The sequence below is a fragment of the Alexandromys fortis genome, unplaced genomic scaffold (assembly GCF_014885135.2).
Source record: "Alexandromys fortis isolate MF-2015 unplaced genomic scaffold, M_Fortis_MF-2015_v1.1 scaffold_137, whole genome shotgun sequence".
Lineage (NCBI taxonomy): Eukaryota > Metazoa > Chordata > Mammalia > Rodentia > Cricetidae > Alexandromys > Alexandromys fortis.
The window spans coordinates 2,373,316-2,391,295 of NW_026068009.1; the positions used below are offsets into that span (position 1 = coordinate 2,373,316).

At 36.3% G+C, this 17,980-nt stretch overlaps 1 pseudogene; it reads left to right on the forward strand.

Moving 5' to 3' along the window:
* Positions 1 to 392: 392 nt before the first annotated feature.
* Positions 393 to 3,450, forward strand: LOC126513458 (SAP domain-containing ribonucleoprotein-like; annotated as a pseudogene).
* The last annotated feature ends 14,530 nt before the right edge of the window (positions 3,451 to 17,980 follow it).

The window sequence follows — 17,980 nt, forward strand, 5'->3', positions numbered from 1 at the left end:
ATGGACAATGGTGAATCCAGAGAGTCTTGGCTACAAAATGTGTAAGAAAAGTGGATTATTGAGAATTCAGCTCTAAACAGAAAAATTATAACACCCTTTATAAGACTCAAGTAATATCATGAAATAAAATGCAGAATGAATATAAAAGCTATAAAACAGGAAGCAGGACAGGAGAATGCTATCTCCTGGGTATGACACAGCTATCACAATCATGAACTCTCAAATATTACACTAGGCTTATGTAATCCTGAACTTATCAACATCCAGATAAGGAGGAGCTCATGGGACTCTACCCATATTTGCTGAGCTATTGGAAATAAAAGATTCTAGAGAAGAGTGAGACAGTCAGTATCTTAAGTGCCCACCCATCTCCACTAAATAACTCCGTGTCCATGGCCACACAAAAAGCTTTGGTAAACTGCAGTGGATCACAAAACCAAGCAAAAGGCATAGATGTGGGTAAGGGTTCTTTACACTGAGGCAGGTTAACAGAAGTGGGAGATGTACAAATGAGTACAGGGTGGCAGAATTAGAATGCATTACATACATGTGTAAAAATTTTAAACAATACTTTTAATTGTTTTTAAACTATTTTTTCTCTTAACATACACTTCATATCATACATAGCGTCAGGATTCTTAGAGTTTAATGCTGCTTTCAAATCCCTGAATTCCTCTGTGCAAAACATATTACACATGTTCATGATGCTCAGCTCTACCACCTTCTCTCCATTCTTTTGCCGTTCCAAACTCTTTTATATTATTCAACCTTATATGGGAAATCATTAACATTTTTTCTCATAAATAAACTTAGCTACTCTTTGTGAGCTTCCAGTTACATATAATTACCCTATGTATTCCACTGACTTCTAAATCTTTGGTCCTTTGTCCCATTTCGAGTAGTGTTATACTTTCATGTTATACCTTAGATGCTACCAACAGTATCTCCATTTCCTTCAGCCAATTTTCTATATGAAAATCCTTCAGAAGTAACCTCGTCTTATTTATAGAAGCATTAACTGTGTTGATTACCTTAATACGTTGACATCCTTGGCTTCTTTCGAAGTCACAAATTATAACATCTATCTATATATCTAAAGGTTAAGGTTATTTAATAACCTTTCTTCTTAAAAAGCATCCTAAAAATTTTATCCTATCTTTTATCCTATCATAAAAATTACTTGTGTATTACTGCAAGATTCATTTTATATCATTCTTTATCTTATTTAAATTATAACTTTTTATTATACCTTTCTAAATAGAATTAGCACAAACAGGTATTTTTTTTTGTCTCGTACCAGGAATTACTGTTTTCTGGTTGGACTTGATGTATACTTAAGCAAAGTATAATAAAATTGTTGAGAAAGCAAACTAATTTAATGAAATTTATAAATATTCAATACTACAAAGCAATTTTATAGAGACTAGAAAAATTAAAGCTTTTCAAATGTTTTAAAAACGTTCATGAATTTAAAATGATTTCTCAGTAATTACTAAGATGTTTATGACTGCATTACATATGTCAGCTAATTAAAGAAAATATTTTCAGCTTGGAGTTTTGTACCCAGTGACCATATCTTTCAAGTAATAATGTAAAATAAGTATGCAGTTTATAAAATTTTCTCAGAATAGAAACATTATTAACTGAAACCACTTAAAAGTGACAAAAAGAATGAGAATTATTCTAGAAAATATTATAAAATTATAAGATAAAATGAAAAGAGTTAGAAGACATATAAATACAAATGCATGCTCACTGAATAAAACATAATAGTAGAATTGCATGGAATAAAAATTTGCAATGATGTGTTAGTTTCCTAGGGCAACATAATAAATTAACATAAGAAAATTTTTAATATTTCTTGGACTAAATTAATTAAAACAATAATGCACAGTACAAGCAGGTTACCAAATTCAATATTCAAGAATCTGTAATAATAAGATAAGAAGTAAAACTAATATAACTGGACCAAGATAGCTCAAGAAAATTAGTATCATCTCTATAGTAAACAATGCAAATGAAAAGATAATTAGTCAGTTAACAGAGGGAAAATGAAATAATAAAAAGGCTTTTGTGCTGAATTAAGGCATTAATAAAAAACCTTGACTATAGTTGAGATAGTAGAATGTTTGCATAGCATGGGTGATTCCTAGGGTTTGATCTGTAAGAGAGCATAAACCACCAGGAGTGACTCACTTCTACAATCCCTGGAAGGACAGAAATTCAAGGTCATTTTCAGCTACACATGGAGTTAGAGGATAACCTGGGATACATGAAAACAGGCAAACAAATAAAAATAACACATATTAGCTTATTAAGGAACTATAAAATATATTTGTAACTGCTTTTGAATATTAAAATGAAATACTATTGAAAACATTGGAGAAAATTTCAAGACTAGCTGAAAGAAGAGAAATGTCTATTTTTTGAATGTTTAATTAAACAATTAATTAATGTGTTTGTATGTGTGTACTTGTGGTCACATAATGCGGTTGTTTGAATAGGAATGGCTCCCATAGCCTCATCTGTTTGAATGCGTGGCCCATAAGGAATGCTTTTATTAGGAGATTTGTCCTTGTGGCCTTGGAGGAAGTGAGTCTCTGTGGAGGCATGCTCTGAGGTCTTGTATGCTCAAGTTTGCCTTTGTGGCACACAGCGTCCAGCTGCCTGTCAATCAAGATGTAGAACTCCCAGCAACTTCTCCAACACTGTCTGCATGCTGCTATGCTCCTCACCATGACAACAATGATAATGGGCTGAGCCTCTGAAACTGTGAGCCTACACCAGTTAAATGTTTTCCTGTATAAGAGCTGCTGTGAAGGCACAAAGCGACGGTGGGGCTTCACAAGTTAAGGCTTAAGGAACCAAAGCAAGAATGTCTTGCTCGTGGTTTAGAAACCAAGGGAATAAAACAAGATCTTATCAATATACTCCAGGCATATTTTGAAGAACATGCCGAAGAGGAAGTAAATGAAGTTGATGTTCTGGGAGAAGAAACAGAGCAAGAAAAACCAAAGCCCATGGAACCGCCTGTTAAAGAAGCAGACCCTCTTGAAAAGGTTGTTGACCTGCCATCAAAAAAGAAGGTAGGAAAAATTACATCTGGACTATCTCGGACCGAAAGAATGCAGAAGAGAAGTAAAGGCCTCAAAGTACCTTTAAGCTTTTAAGAAGGCAATTCTGGAAGCTAGGTTTAGAATTTCTTCAGTTCCATCTAAAGGTCAGTCATCTGACTTCAAGCCTAAGGTTAACAAGGATAAACTAACGGAAACAGAACAGATACCTGATTTCCATTTCTAGAAAGTCTGAGAATAATGAGAAGCTGAAAAAAAGGAAGGAGAGCTTTGGGGTTGTGACAACTTTAACTGGAAAAAAATGACAGAGAATACAAAGATAAGAAAAAGTTCAGAGTGTTGGGGATTGAACAATGCAAATTTTTCTGCCCCATAGTGGCTTCCATGTCTCAAACTCGTCTTGGTTCTTACACACACACACAGAAACATGCACTCACACACACATACACTCACACACACACACGCACACACACTCACACATGCACACACACTCACACACTAACACACACATGCACACACACTCACAGTCGTGTGCCTCACCGTAAGGCAGCTTGCACCTTAGGAACATCCTTTGATGTTTGATTTTACTTCTGCTCTGCACTTAAGGTTGTTGTATTTGGTTTTTAACTATATTGCTTATTAATACAAAAAGAAAGAAAAAAATAATTGTTGTAGTCATAGTGTCTTTTCAAAGCAACAAACCCCCGAGACACACGTGTGACACAGAGTACATCTGGAGGTCACATGACACACACAGGAGTCACTTCTACCATATTGACGTGTATTTTGAGGATGGAGCTCAGATTGTCACGTCTGGCTTCAAGAATCTCTAGCCACTGAGGTATCTTAATAGCCCAGCATAACTATTTTAATACCTGGGCTTGGTGGAAGTTACGAGAGAGTAAAAATTAATAAGAGAGATATTTCACAGGGATAAGCTAAGCTTTTAAAATATTTAGTCCTCTGTGTGTTTTTGTTTGTCACCATACTTTACCTTAAAATAAAGTCTAAACTCCAATCAAATTACTACTAAATAAAAGTTAGCCTACAGAAATATTTTCCTTGGTATTGTATTATATATATATGCATAAATATAAAACATATGCACATGAAAATAAAATAGAGCAGATAAGCCAAATTATTATTTTATTGTTATCATATCTTTCAAAATTGTTTATGTTTATCTTTTTGTGTGTATGTATGTGGTATGTGTATGTGTGGTATGTGTTTGTGTGTGTGTGCTGTGTATGGTTTGATGTGTGTTGTGTGTGTTGTTGTTTTTATGTGTGTATATGTATGATATGTATATACATGGTGTGGATTTGTGTTGTATATGTATGGTTTGTAAGTGTGGTGTGTGTATGTTTGTGTGTGGTGTGTGTGTGGTATGTGTACATGTGTCTCTATATGTGTGGTGTGTGTGGTGTGTGTTTGGGTATATATGTAGTTATGTATGTGTGGTATGTGTGTATTTATGTGAGTGGTGTATGTTTGTATGTGTTGAGTGTGTGATGTGTATGTGTGGTTTTTGTGTATGTGTATATGTGTGTTTTTACCTATATGTATGTGCACCATGTGTATAGTTCTTATGAAAGTCCAAAGAGAGCATAGGAAGCCCTGGGACTGGAATTCAGTTCTTTGGGATTTAGATGTTGGAGACCAAACTTGGGTCTTCTGCAAGCACAGCAAGTGCTCTTAACCACAGAGCTGTCTCTGCATTCCCTTTACTGATTATATTTAACCTACCTGTCTATCTGTCTAGCCAAGCAGCTCTTAAAGTAGTATTGATCCTAAGGAATAACTTAACAAATGTTGTGTATCATTAAGTCAGTGTTATGATTTCAATGATTTCATAACTCATTTGGCCATGCTCATTTTATATCTATGGGTTGGGGTCCTTTGGATCATGAATTTTATGGGTATACATATATGTCATTATCCAAATGCATAATCTACTCATAACTTTGTTCAAACAACACATTTGTCTCATTTTAAACTGGAACCCAGTACTCTTTTTCACTTCCTGTATTAACAACAATCCCTAAATTATGTGGAATAAAGTGATTTCTATGATGTATTAGTTTCCTAGTTCCTAGGGTTATCATAATAAATTATCACAAACTGAATGTTTTACAAAATAAATAAATAAATAAATATTCATTCTTGTGTCATTATAAGGGTCAGACGTCTGAAGTGAATTTATTAGCAGGGTCACCCTCTACACACGATAGGAAGAGTCTAGCCTGCTTCTTGCCATTCCAGTGGCTCTCTCATTCTGTAGCTAGAAACACTATTGTTCCAATCCTCAATGACCTGTCTTGCACACCATTTTTTTTTCAATTCTAAGGATAAATTACCTGCTTACCCCTTAGCCTAGCAAACAAAACAGGATTTGAATCAGGGCCTGGGATGAGTATAGCCATAGTAGATATAGAAAGACTCGATCTTGAGATTCCCTCAGAAGTATATGTTTAAAGCCAGCATTTCCATGTCAGTTCACAGGCTGAGGTTCTAAGTAAACCTGAGTTTGGTGGAGTCACTGTTCAAAATTCTCTATCTAGCTATCATCTATCTATCTATCTATCTATCTATCTATCTATCTATCTATCTATCTCCCTTGCTCTTGTCTTTATTTTCTGTCTCATATTTTATAACCTGTATCTTGTGATATTCAGGTAACATAAGTAGATTCCATACCACAGATAAATCTAAGGTTAAATACTAACTATAGCATTCCAGTTACTCGATTTACCTCTGACTGTGTTTTCACTGAAAAAAAAATTACTATCAACAAATCTTATCATAGAGGGGTTAAAATAAAATAGTATGTCAATGTGCAAACCACATGCTTCTTTAGTGTAAAAGACCTTGATGTCCTCTTCTGGGGAGACATTTATTACACGATTTGTGAAATAATTTACTGATAGTATTGCCCATGTATGTTCTGCTACAATGTAACTCATTCAATATGTATTGCACGGATTAGTACCCCATAATCTCAAGTGTGTGATTTGCTCTGTGAATAAATTCAGGCAAGCAAAGTATGTCTAGCCGCCCTAAAGTATGTGGATATTAAGCTTTGATGGATCAATCTGACAAGGCAAATATAGCCTATAAAACCTGGCTCACCACTGATTGTATTGTCAACATTCATGTTCAGCCACGGACCTCTCTTTTTGCTGGTTTTCCCTGTATTTCTTGAATTTATCATAGTAAATGAAATTGTACATTTTGTGAAATCTTTCTGAGCCAGAAAAATTATATATTTCCAGGTGTATCACAAAAGAGAGTAACAGGTTAATCTAGAAAAATCACAAACCATGCCTTGATTCAAATGACCATATTACTGATTCTTATTTAGAATAAATCTTACAGTTGATCCAGTCCAGAAGAGTTAATTGTAATTGTTTGCATTATGAGGAAAAAAAAAGTATATAGTTTCCCTTACTTTTAGAATTTCACATCTATAAATTAATAACATGTGAACTTTATAATACTAACAATATTCTCAGTTTCTCACCTATGGAGAACAAAAGTGCTTTTATATCATAAAGCTTTGTCAAATACGTGAATGCATTTTCTAAGCTGTGCAAGGTGGAATCTTCAGATATTAAAGCTAGGTCTGTGTCCATAAGATAGGAAACTCAACTCCCCACTTTTAGATCAGTAACATTACATTGAATCTCATTTCCTGATTCCTTAACATGACAGACAGCTGAGAAATACACTCAGATTTCTCACTCTGGAAATGTCAATCTTCAGCACTTCACCTGGCCCCTTTCATTCTGTGGCAGGTGTTTTGCTTTCATTTTCTTCCAAGAATTTTTCTAAGAAATATGCTCCCTGGCCTTAATATAATTGTTTTCAAACTCCCTCCACACCAAGAACAAATATGATATGTGTTTCAAGAAATAGTAAGAATTCCATCTATCAAAACTTCATATTTAGTTGATTGACTGTATTCTTTCACAAGTCTCTATGTGTATAATACAGTCTGCTTATCCTTACTACCCCCTTCTCACCTCCCGCATCTCTGTTATCCCTGCATCCTTCCCCCTGGCTCCTTTCTCACACTAATACCTTTCTCTTTTCTGTTGTGATCCTTTGATTCTAGTCAAAGGTTCCCTATGTGGTCATAAGTTTGAACTCTCATTTGAAGATTGTTGTCTCATCCTTTGCTACATAATTGAAATTGTTCAGTTATGTACCCTTACCTCAGAATCTATCAATCAATTGCTATTAATTCAGCAAGGAATTATAGGGCCACATGAACCTCTCCCTATCCATGATTGTGTGTTGACTTTTCTAGATTCTGGCAGGCTCTGCATGGTAGCCATTGTCAGTCACTATGGGATTGTTGGCTATGACTGTACTATGCCCTGTAGATCAAATTTCTCATCACTCTGTCTATTTGCTGGCTCTTACATTCTTTCTGCTAATTCTTCTGCAAGTTTTCCTTTACCTTGGAGTGAGTGTTATCAGTGCCCTTTTTAGGCTGAGCACTATGTCCCCACTATAATCATATAAACTGTCTCCAACAGTCATTGATCTCTGCACTTAGTGCTGATCATTAGCAACCTTCTCTAAAAACAAGAACAGCATTTGTCTATGGTACAAAGATAAATATTTACATTGCAGTTTCGTTCCATGTCGTCACTAAACCACAGTAGTGAGATTTCCTCTGTAGACTATTAGTCACATAGCCATGGGTTTTCCTATTATCATTAATTTATTAGTGTGTGTATTTGTTGATGTGAGTATAGTATCATAAAGGCCAGAAGAGGGTTCTGGGATACCTGGTGCTAGAGTTAATAACAGTTTGTATGTAACCCAGTATGGGTGCTGGGAACCACCTCTCAGTTCTCTAGAAGAGCAGCTGTAGAAGGAACAGTGGGCTGTGTTCCTGCCATCTGGCTCCCAGCCGCCTGGCTATCTTATGCCCCGAAATAACAACACACAAATTGTATTCTTTTAAACACTGCCTGCCCCATTAGTTCCAGCCTCTTAATGGCTAATTCTCACACCTTGATTAACCCATTTCTATTAATGTGTGTAGCACCATGAGGTGGTGGCTTACTGGGAAAGATTAAGCATGTCTGACCTGGTGGCTGGATCCATGGCATCTGACCCAGAGAGAAGAGGCATGACAATTGCCTCACTTCCCTCTTCCTCCCAGCATTCTGTTCTATCTACTCCACCCACCTAAGGGCTGGCCTATTAACTGGCCAACACAGTTTCTTTATTAACCAATGAAACCAACACGAAACAGAAGACCCTCCCATAAGCCTTCCTCACTGCTGAGCAGTCTCTCCAGCACCTCAAATATATAGATTTCTAAAAGGGAAATGAAAATTCTTACTACAGCAGTCTTGTGCCCAATAATCAAACTTTTATCCATTATTTTTACTTATAATATTTTCAAGCATTCTGCCTGCAGGTTTAGATTTCTGACAGTTATCCAATTCTTAAAAGCTACTTCTCTACTAACACTAGAATATACTAAAAACCACTTTAAATTTTGTTGAATTTGTAAAATGTGACAGAAATTTCTTATTCTTTATTTTTAAAAGAATCAAAAATGTGTGAAGTGTTAAATTGATATATAAGCAAGATTTTTGGATAGAAACATTTGATTTTATTTTGAGAATGATTTAGTTTCTTGTTTGGCTGACATTTTTTATTAGGTCAGTTTTAACAAAGAGATTGCTAAGTGCATTATTAGATTTCTCTATTTGTTTATCTTGCCATTATTTTGAAACTATAGTGTGTGGCTTGAGTTCTTGGTTAGAAACACATCTTTTTCCCAGGATTAGTAATGGACTGAGTGCTGAGCATGTCTACACTTTATATGTCACAAAGCTGAATTAAAAATATTTTTAATCACACATCTGCCAGAATATGTTAACTTTGACTAATATTTTATTTTATTTTAATTTTATAATTGTTTTGAGCTGGGGTCTATAATAAAATCTTAGTATAAATAAACTTGATAAACATTACATTTTTGTTATTTTATGTGCATGCTCAGTTATATAGGGTAGATAGGTAAGAGGGTAGAGGGTGTTGGAGCGTGTTAGTACATATGGAAGTCAGAGTACAACTTGCAGAAGTAGGTTATCTCATTCTACCATACCGGACTCAGATTAAGTTTAGGCTGACGGGTTAAACAATAGGCATCTTTATCTGCTGAGTCAGCTCACTGCCACAATGAGAACAAATTTAAGTGATGTTAAAACCCTTGTTCCCCTTGCTTTTCCCATCACTGTACAGCTAATAGTAGGGTCAGGATCTGTACGACTAACAGTAATAGACATTTAATATGTGTGGTTTAGGAATGGCTCTTTTAAATGCATGTATATACATAACTGCACATATTTTCAGTATCAGTCCTTACCATCCATTTTTGTTGTTACAAGGGGTCTTCTCATTCATCAGGCTGGTTTCCCCATGACTTTAAAAGGACTCTCTTCTCCTCCCCCTGCCTCCCTTCATGCTGTAGGAATCTTAGGCACAGACTTAAGCTATTGCATAAGGTTTTATGAGTCCTGCCAATCCAAATCAGGTCCTCACAGATGCTAAGCAAGCATTTTTCACCTGAGCCATTTATTTGCAGCCTTTATTTATTTCTAGTCCCTTAATGTTGCTTCAAAAGGATGCTGCTTTTAAGTAGTTTAAAAATTCATCCTAGCTCATGCAATTTTATTCGAGATGAAGATTACAAATGAATTCTGTCCAACTAGGCTTGAGTCAAAAAATTGTGATTATAGACTAATTCCTTCCTTTTACCTTTCCCCAAAAATGCACATCAGCTTCTCAGTTCTCCTATGCTTCTGAAGTACAAATTATATGAGGTTCTTTAGTTGGAGGTCAAACTACATGTCAATAATTTAGCAAATATTTTGCTATGTAATAAAAAGATAATAATAGAACACATTCTTTTATGACTCGATTCTGCCTTAGTGATAATACAAACATGTGTAAGGATCCTTCCACATGTTCCTCTTACGGGAAAAAGAGGTTTAAAAAATTGAGAATCAAAGACTCAATGACTGCATGTTCAGCAAAGAGGACATCTTCTGTATCAATTATTTGAGGGACTACTATTTAAGAGTTTTGAAAAATGTTTTTCTGTGTTAGGGGGTGTACTGGATGGGTTGGCATGTATACACACGAGTGCAGGTGCCTTTAGATGCCAAAGGTGTCAGATACCCCCGGAGCCAGAGTTCCAGGTGGTTCTGAACAGCCTGATATGAATGCTGACATTCAAACTTGGGTCCTTTGCAAAAACAATATGAACTCTGCTGCTGAGTCTTCTCTCCATTCATTAAGGGAATATTTTAGAGAAACTAAACCCCAAAGGAATACTGATAAAAATAACAGAATGAAGTTGTTTATAGAATTGAGTTAGGTGGACATATATTAGCATTTTTCTCAGATAAATATTTGTTTATTTAGCTACTGTTTTTAGCTATAGAAGAAGTTTCTAAATCAGTTGGATAACTAGCACAGGATAATATTTACCTTCTTCCGTGTTTCAGAGAAGCAGTGTTTTGAATTTAATTTGAAAGTTTGTAATTATTGGTGAAGAATGACTATGCACTTATTTCTGTGGAAATAAACACTCCAGGTAAAATTCTGAAAATGTTGGGAAGAATATATGCTATAAAATTATAACTATATTTAAAACACTACAAAAAAGAAAACATAACTGTGTGAAACTTATAATAAAGACAAATATAAATAAACTACAAAGAAAATAATATTTATCTATTTTTGGTTAAGTTTAGCTTTAGATTTAATTAAAAAATCAAAATGGATCACTTTTTATTAATTAATCATTTTTTGTCATCCCAATCACAGATACCCTGCCCTCCATTCTCACCATGAAGTCCCTCCCCAACTTTCCCTACCCCATCCACTTCTCCTTTCTCTTCAGAAAAGGGCAGGCTTTCCATATATATCAGCCAATTGTGGAATATCAAGTTATAGTACAACTAGTCGTCTTCTTTCCTACTAAGGTTGAACAAGGCAACGCAGTAGGAAAAAGGGGGCCCCAAAAGCAGACAACACAGCCAGAGACATCCCGTGCTCCCACTGCTAGTAGCCCCACAAGAAGACCAAGCTACACAACTGTAACGTATGTGCAGAGGGCCTAGGTCAGTCCAATTCAAGCTCTCTGGTTAGAGGTTTAGTCTCTCTGAGTCCCTATGAGCCGAGGTTAGTAGATTCTGTGGGCTTTCTTGTGTCCTTGGCCCCTCTGGATTCCCCCACAGTCCTTCCTTCCCCTCTTCAACAGGATTCCCAAGTTCTGCCTAAGTTTTGGCTATGGGTGTCTGCATCTGCTTCCATCTGTTGCTGGATGAAACTTCTCTGATGATAATTGAGCTAGGCAACAATCTATGACAATAGTAGAATCTCATTAGTAATTAGTTCATTGACTTGTTTTGTCCCTCATGTTTAATTCTATTCTAGGTCTCTTGGCTGTACAGCCTCTGGGTCCTGTCCTTCTAAGCAGTGTCAGGGGTGGGCTCCCTCCTCTCATAGTATGGGTCTCAAGCTGGGCCAGTTGTTGACTGGCCACTTGCATAATTTCTCTGCGACCTTTATGCTAGCCTATCTTGTAGGCAGGGAATATTGTAGTTCAAAGGTTGTGCGATTGGGTTGGGTTCCCAATCCCTCCACTGGAAGTCTTTCCTGGTTATAGATGACTGGTTCCAGCTTCATATCTTCCATTGCTAGGAGTATTAGCTAGAGCTAGCATTATAAATTTCTGTGAGTTCCCATTGCACTAAGTTTCTAGCTCATCACAGTGATGCCCCTGATGGCAGTTTTTCCCAGTACTCTCTCCCTCCACCCTCCCCACACCTACTCCTTCTGTTCCCATGCCTATCTCTATCTGCATCCCTCCTCTCTTCACACGTGATTGCTATTCAATTTCCCCTTTGTATACTGAATATAAATCATCCAATAAGAATTAGTAGTGTTTTAATAATAATAATAATAGTTAGATATAAAGTATAATAGGCAATAGGTGCATTATACTGACAAAATATAGCAAACAAGAAAATCATGGATCAAACATTTATGTCAGAAAAAAATTTGAGGAATTGTAAATAGAACAGTACTTACTCTCTGATAAGAAAACTTTGTATGCTGGGTGGTGGTGGCACATGCCTTTAATCCCAGCACTCAGGAGAATGAGGCAGATGAATCCCTGTGAGTTCAAGTCCACCCTGGTCTACAACAGCTAGTTCCAGGACAGCTAGAACCCTTACACTAGGAAACCTGTCTCAAAAAAAAAAGAAAGAAAGGAAGGAAGGAAGGAAGGAAGGACGGAAGGAAGGAAGGAAGGAAGGAAGGAAGGAAGGAAGGAAGAAAGAAAGAAAACTTTGTACAACTTTAATGTAACACAGTACTAGAGAGTGGATTAGGAAAGTGAACATAGAACTCAGAAACATATTATTAGTTTTGTACAAAATAACTTATTTAGAAAAAAGAATTGTGATGGGTGATCTACAAGATATTGAAAATTGTAATTTCTTCTTTTTCCCCATTACTGAAAGGGCCTTATTTTTTCTCTCACATATTGTATCCTGATTAAAGTCTCCCTCTCTCTACTAACCCCTCCTCCTCCTGACAGCTCCTCTCACTCTGAACCACCTCTTCTTTGTCTCTCATTATAAAGCAAACAGAATTCTAAGGGATGATAATAAAATATAATGCAATATATAATTTCATTTTATAAAAAAAACTAACAACAGAATAGTACAAAACAAAACAGAAACAGCAGAAAAAGAGCCCAAGAGAAGGCACAAAAATGGCATTTACCAGTGCTTCTCAGCCTTCCTAATGCTACAACCTTTTACTCCAGTTCCTTAAGTTGTGGAGACCCCAAACATAAAATTATTTTCGTTGCTACTTTATAACTGCAACTTTGCTACTGTTATGAATCATAAAATAAATATCTGTGTTTTATGGTGGGCTAGGAAATCACTGTGAAACGGCTATTCAACCCCCAAAGAAGTCGTGATTCTCTGGATGAGAACCAATGACATAGAGTCATTCATTCACACACTCAGGAATCAAATAAAAAACACATAACTAAAAGCCATAACAGAAGCAACAAGGACCTGTATAGCAAAAATATGTGTGTATGTTATAAAATATTTTTAAAAAGGAAAAGTCTTGATATTTGATGAGTTGTGTAGATGTTGTCTTCAACTGTGGGAACTTTAATCAGTCTATGAAGAACAACTGATAATCTTGTCAACAGTCTGGGTTCTTTGGGCATTCCCACGGACCCCTTTTGGCAAAAGTCCCAATCAGATGTAACCTTTGTTACCTAGGTTCTCTGGGATCATGGACTATAGGCTGGTTATATTTTGCTTTATGTCTAACATCAACTTATGAGTGAATACACACCATGTTTGTGTATCTGTGTCTGGGTTACCTCACTCGGGATGTTTTTTCCTAGTTCCATCCGTCTGCATGAAAATTTCAAGATGTCCATTATTTTAACCTCTAGTAGTACTCCATTGTGTACATGTACCACAATTTCTTTATTCATTCTTAGTTTGAGAGACATCTAGGTAGTTTCTAGGTTCTAGCTATTGCAAATAATGCTTCTATGAACACAGTTGAGCAAATGTCCTGTGGTATGAGTGTGCATTCTTTGGGTATATGCCCAAGAGTGGTAACCTAACACTGTTAATGGGAGCTTCATTTGGTTACAAGAGATGGATATTTGGGTTTCAGTATTTCCCATTATTTGGCAATTTCATTTATACTGTATTCATAATTGTATATATTTTAGTAGGTTTCTACTAGTTTTCAGACTACCACTCAAAAGTTCCTTGATTTTACCTGTGCTTCAAATGGTAAATATCTAGAAAATTATAAACTTGTTTTAGATTTTCCATTTTTTTGTGCATTACTCAATTTTAAAGTATGCCTTATGGTTCTCTGGATTTCCTCCGTGTCTGTTGTCCTGTCTCCCTTCTCATTTCTATTTTTGTTAATTCCTAGGAATGTGTGGTAACTGTGTTTGCCTGGTACAAAATTCTTGTGAGATCCTGATAGGGTCACTGGGGATTCCTGGACAAAAAGTTTCTAGGTGTTGGGAATTTACATTTAGGAATGGGATGGACTAAACAGGGTGCTGAAGAGATTCACAGAAAGGAAAAAATGCAGGGCGTTCTACTAAGTTTGCTGGGAATGGGGCAGAGTGAGGAGATACCACAACAGGTCAACAGTCTGCTGCAGAGCTGGGGATGAAACTGGAGACTGGATATGGAGGAGAGGAGGGAGGAGATGATGTGAGTCAAGCTCACCTACCTGATTTGCCCACCTCCTTAGTCATCTGGAAGTCTAGGCTAGAGGGTTCCCTGAGAATACCTGCTGGAGTTCAGGACTGGTATAAAATGCATGTATAATATTTAAAATAATTCCAGTTATTCATATACTAAACATTGGAGTATTCACTCAGTTATCAGACTGCAAGTTAATATGTTGTTAATGAATAAGCCAACACGTCTCCAATTAAACAATTGTCTTTTATTTCAGGAATAGCTGAAAAGTCTTTGAAGGAGAGTTTCATTTGCTGCTGTTATAAAATAATTGCTTCGTGATTTTTTTATTTCCCTACTGCTCACTAATAAATAAAATATAGGATATATTTGTAGATGTTACCAAGTTATATATGCTGGTGAAAAGTTTATAACTTTATTAATTACAAGGAATATTCAAAAACATATATTTAGAAATAATTTCATTCTGGCTTTTTGAGTCATCCATCATTATTATTTCATATCTTTAATTTGAATTTATTAAAAATACACAAAGTGATGGTGCATAATTTTTAATAAATTAATGCATGGGGAGCTGTTTAAAATCTAAAATGTACAAATGAGATTCAACATTTTATCTTATTTTTTTAGTACTTAATATGACCAAAATAGAATGTAATTCTTCAGTTGTTCACTTTCCCCAAACTGAATCATTGTTCTATGAGTTTTAGTGCAACAACATCATTACTTATATCAATGCAAATCTGTGAAATGCTTCATTCAGAAAATTATACAGTTAGCTACTTTTTAGGATTACTATTTAGGATGGGACATTTTCCATGTTTGATTGCAATATCCTTTAAAAGCTGGCTGTTTCGTGCATCGCCGTGGGGCAATACACTTCCATCACTTCTTTTTTGTTGTTTGTTTGGCTGTAGAATTACAATTATTGTTACTAGTCTAACAGACATTATATCCTTGTCTTCGACTGTGCTTACCCCAAAGATGAAACAATTTGTGTCTCCTAAAGTCTTGATTCCTTTCCTCAAGTAACGACCTTTAACACCAATATCTTGATTAAAGACATGGCTATGGCTTAGCAGGAGAGCACCTGGCTGGCACCTATTCAAACCTCAGCATACAAAGACACACACACACACACACACACACACACACACACAAGCCTAAGACATCATTACATCATTACTGTTATGTCCCTGCTCTTTTAAGAAAAACAAAGCTGCCTAACAGTTGGAATTATCTTTTTTCTAAGCTACCAGTTTCCATTGGTTCATACAAGCAGCCCAAAACATGAGCGCAAATGACACCCTTCAGGGTGACAAAATGTTTTATTAGAAAAACACTCCGAACCAGTATATCACAATATTTCAAGATTTTTATATTTCTGTTGGTGGAGATAACGGTCTAGGACCTTAAAGAACAAATAATTAGCAAAACAAAATCATGAGGTTGATATACTCTAAGTAACCTGTGTAGATCACATGTCAGCTGAAAGTGAACACAGGTATGCATATCCTATAATATTTTGTATCCTTTTCCTATAGATTTAGACAAGATTGTTCTCTCCCTTAGGGCAAATCAAGGGTGAAAATATATTACGATATTTCCCCACTTCACATCAGTGGGCTAACATCACAAATACTCTCACAAAAAAAAATTCCGTTTTGCATTACTTTGCTTTCCCCAAACAACTAAGCACATGTAGTAAATACATTGAATCACAAACAAGAGAATACAAAAAATTCTACAATCTGTACTAGTTTGTTATTATAGCTGCGTTTATCTTACTGCAAATATTTTATACATTAAAGTGAACTGAAATTCTTTGTGTAAAACGACAGAAAACAATGGCTGGTGTTAACTCCCAGCAAGAATAGCAAGTGACAGGATTGTTCTTTCATCTCTTGTGAGTATAGAGCGGTTTCAAAATCTGACTTTGAAGGTGAAAAAAACATGGGAAAAATGGTAACTAAACATAGCCTTATTACTTACCTTGTTTTTTCAGCAATACTTTTCCATGCATTCCTTCCTTTCTTTTGTACACTTCGCAGTGGGGAACTTTTTTTTAGAACCTGGGAAACACTTGTTTTCCTTGCTGTTTTACAGCAATCCTACAGCAATTAACCTCAGTGACATGAGACTGGTATATTGGTGGCAAATTCCATGCTGTATCTTCTAAGTGGATCATTGCTAACAGTTGATGATCCTGCTTATTTTTATAAGAGAGAGATTCCTATTGATTTAGTGAAAATCTTTCCACTTGAGAATTTTAGGCCACCTGTTATAAATTTTTCATTTTCAGAATTTTCATAAAAGACATTCAGCCCCAGGGGTTTCTGTGAAGCTATGCTGGGAGTTGACAAACCAAGCACAATCACTTAGAAAAGTGAATCCCACACCAATTAGTACTTCATAATTGGGGGCATGTTCTTATCATACACCATATGTACAATTGATGTATATTTTCTCATGATTTATTAGTACTTTGAGACATTTTTACAAATTATTTTTATTATATTTGCATACCCCAACCTCGACCAGACCATCACCCAACCCCGTGTCCTTTAAAAAAAGAAATAAGCACAAATTTGTGCTGATTTTATACTCTTGGATGCATGGCTTTCCTCTAGAATGTGGTATGGTGTGTGTCTGTCTGACTGACTGCCTATCTGTCTGTCTGAATCTGTCTGTCTGTTTTGTATGACATCAGTGAATGAACTGTAACAGTTTCTCCAGCTATTCGAAACAAATAATAAGAAAAGGGGGAACAAAGAGCTGCATTGCCAGAAGGAAAGCCACACAGTGCACCACACAGGAAAAGACATTTATGCTCAGGGTTTACAATCAGAACAAGATTGGAGAACTCAGATTAAGTAACTCATTCAGCCTATAATGTCCTGAACTCTACTCTTAATTCGGCTATTAATTTCTCAGCTTTGCTGAGCAACAGCTTAGGCAGCACATCAATTTAAAGAGAGTGGTTCAGAGAATGAGGGGCCATGCCTTCACGCCGTACTTGGGAGGCAAGTTAGAGCAATCTTCTCATCTGTAGGTACAGAACGAAAGCCAATAAGAAAAAAAAAAGGAAATAAAAGACACGAAATCATCTTGGGAATAAGAGATGTCTATGTGACTCTTTTTTTTTTCTTTTTTCTTTTATTTAGAATAGGAAAAAAAAGTTTCCGCCTCCTCCCAGCCTCCCATTTCCCTCCCCTCCCCCCACTCTTCTCCCCTCCCCCCCCCCCTCTCCCCCCCCCCCCCCAATCCAAAGAGCAGTCATGGTTCCCTGCCCTGTGGAAAGTCCAAGGACCTCCCCCCTCCGTCCATGTCTAGGAAGGTGAACATTCAAACTGGCTAGGCTCCCACCAAGCCGGATCATGAAGTAGGATCAAAACCCCTTGCCATTGACCTTGGCTTCTCATCAGCCCTCATTGTTTGCCATGATCAGAGAGTCCGGTTTTATCCCATGCTTTTCAAATATATTTCAGGTTGGTTGTTACCCACTTTCTGCTGCTCTCATCTTTCAGGTCCCTTTTTTACCTGCTATAGTATTTCAACCCATTTCACCCATCTGCTTTATTCTTCTTGTGTTTCTTATCA